Source organism: Choloepus didactylus, chromosome 21 (assembly GCF_015220235.1).
Source record: "Choloepus didactylus isolate mChoDid1 chromosome 21, mChoDid1.pri, whole genome shotgun sequence".
Taxonomy (NCBI): domain Eukaryota; kingdom Metazoa; phylum Chordata; class Mammalia; order Pilosa; family Megalonychidae; genus Choloepus; species Choloepus didactylus.
The window spans coordinates 9,493,896-9,496,446 of record NC_051327.1 but is presented as its reverse complement, the minus strand read 5'-3'; the positions used below and the strand labels follow the sequence as shown (position 1 = coordinate 9,496,446).

General features: G+C 38.7%; 1 pseudogene; it reads right to left on the bottom strand.

Moving 5' to 3' along the window:
• Positions 1-1,803: 1,803 nt before the first annotated feature.
• Positions 1,804-2,297, bottom strand: LOC119518119 (annotated as a pseudogene).
• Between the last annotated feature and the right edge of the window lie 254 nt (positions 2,298-2,551).

Here is a 2,551-nt window from a genome sequence, read left to right as displayed (position 1 = left end):
TCCTGACTCAAACAAACTAATTGTGAAACAAATTATAAGACAAGAGAAATTTGAATACTGACTGGATATTTGATATTAGAAATTTTCTTAGCTGTCTTAATAGTATTGCAGTTATGTTCTAAAAGTGCCCCATCTTTAGAGATACACCCTGAAGTATGTATACATGAAAATACAATATACAGGGAATAGGATTCATACTATTCCACTGTTGGGAGGGGATGAGTGTGCATACAGTTTAAACAAGAGTGACGATAGGATGATAATTGTTCTTCAAGTTGGTTCATGGGTATCTGGGGGTTCATTATACTAGTCTCTTTATTTTTGTGTATTTTTTTAAATTTCCCATAATAAAATATGTCTTTAAAATAAGTTTTCTTTTGATAGTATTGTATTACAAACCATTAAAAATATTTCTTCTTCAATGAAGACTTATAGGCAGAAAAATACAGAGTTCTCAGCTGGACCATTAACTGGTACATACTTGCTCAATTAAATCTTTTAACAGTTACCTAGAAGCTCACAAAGAAAAAATGATTTTCAACAAAGAAATCTGTCTAAGCCAGCCCTAAGAGAGGAGGCTACAAGGTGTCCCTGTCATAGTGTAGTAAATTTTCAGCACTTCTTTGCACAATAAGCTGATTGATATAGGTTATAAACAGAACCAGGATTTTTAAGTTAGAAAGGAAAAAAAAAAAAAAAGCAATGAAAGTGAAAATAAAAAATATGCATCTCTAAATACCAATACGAATATATCTGGTCAACTTTTCAGGAGTAGATAAAAATGCACATCTAAATAACTGAGCAAAAATGATTTAGACTGGACGCAGCTCCAAAAATTAATGCATATATGACTTGACAGGGAAGAAGGATTTTTCAATTACTATTGAATGCATAGTTAAGTCTTATAGAATTCAAATTTCCAAAAGACCCAAAGAGCAGAAAACTTTGATAAATTTAACTTCCATTCCAGGGAGGAATGTGGACTCTTGAGTCAGACAAATCTAGGTTGGAATCCTAGATCTAGGATTCAAATCTTTCTGCAATTTTCTAGCTACCAGCTGAATGTTTTTTGGCAAATCATTTAACTTCTCTAAGCCTCAGCTTCCACATCAATAAAATAGAGGCAATAAAATTTCCTAATTCATCGGTACATGACATGAGTCATGTAAAGTACTTAGCACAGGGTCTGATACATAAGCGTTCAATAAATAATTCAAATAATTTTGCTACCCTATTTCATCAACCCTAAATGCACATTTTTTCCACATTCTTACACCTCTGAAATTGGGATGCATCTTATAATTGATCATGGTTTAATTGGCAGAGTTTTTCTTTCTTAGTGGTATGTAAAATGTTGGTGCATGTTATAATCGACAACATCTTAGACTCAATGAAATATGGTATTAATCATGACAAATCTATATTCCCAATTTCTGTTTTCAGATTATTCTGAACATGACAACCAAATTGAGCTAAATTTTCAAAGTCTGAGCAAAATCCTTCCAACACATCATGAACAAACAGTTTTGAGACAAATTAGTTTTGTAAAAAATGGTTTATCAATTCCATTTTTGTATAAAACACATGGGAGAAACAGCCAATCACCACAGTTGTTGCCATGTGAAAAGGTACTTTTATCAAACTTTGAATCTAAGACCATAAAAATGTTTCTTTAGCATGTCTACAGTAACTGGCTATGTGCTTCCATTTAATTGGGTTAAAAATTCTACATATCCCCATTATTTCTTCTGTCCCAGTTAGAGTACAATGACCGGGAGGAAGAGGGTTGGTTAACACAACTATCTAAGCAGTTTTCTATTGTCCCTTCTTTCCAATCAGACATTTGTGGATGTAAGGGACCACACCGCCCCCAGCTGTGGCAGCCTTGATAAGAGAATCCAAATCTTCATCACCACGGATTGCAAACCGTAAGTGACACGGAGGAATACGCTTTACTTTTAGCTCCTTAGAAGCATTACCTGCAAGCACCAGCATCTCAGCAGTGAGATACTCCAGAATTGAGCACTACGCACTGCAGCAATGGCACCAACCGGCCGGTGGCTTGTAGTAGGAGCCTCCAAGTGTCTGTGGATGCCGCCCACTGGAAACTGGAGTCTAGCTCTTTGGGAGCGAGATACTGCCTTAGTCTGGGCCTTTCCAGTCTTTGCCGGCTTTGCCTCCAGCCGCGTTCTAGGCGCTGCTGCCGGCGCGCTGCGCTGCTTCCACTCTGCGGCTCTGACGTGACCCAGAGTCCTCTCCGCCCGGCCCTTGGCGCCGCCCCTGCTCTCCTTCCCCATCCGCTGCTGCCGCCGCCGCTGCCACCGTTACCACAGCCCCTACCGCTTCCGCCGCCACCGCCGCCAGAGCCCAGACGATACCCACGGCCCGCCCCTACCTCCCCCAGTGTTGTGGTTTTCTTTTTTTTTTTAATAGTCTTACATAAGTTCAAAGATCCAAAGGAAAGCATGGAGAAAGAACTAACATATAAGGAAAATGATAAATGAACAATATGGCAATTTAATAAGGAGATACATAAAGCTGAGGGAGTTCC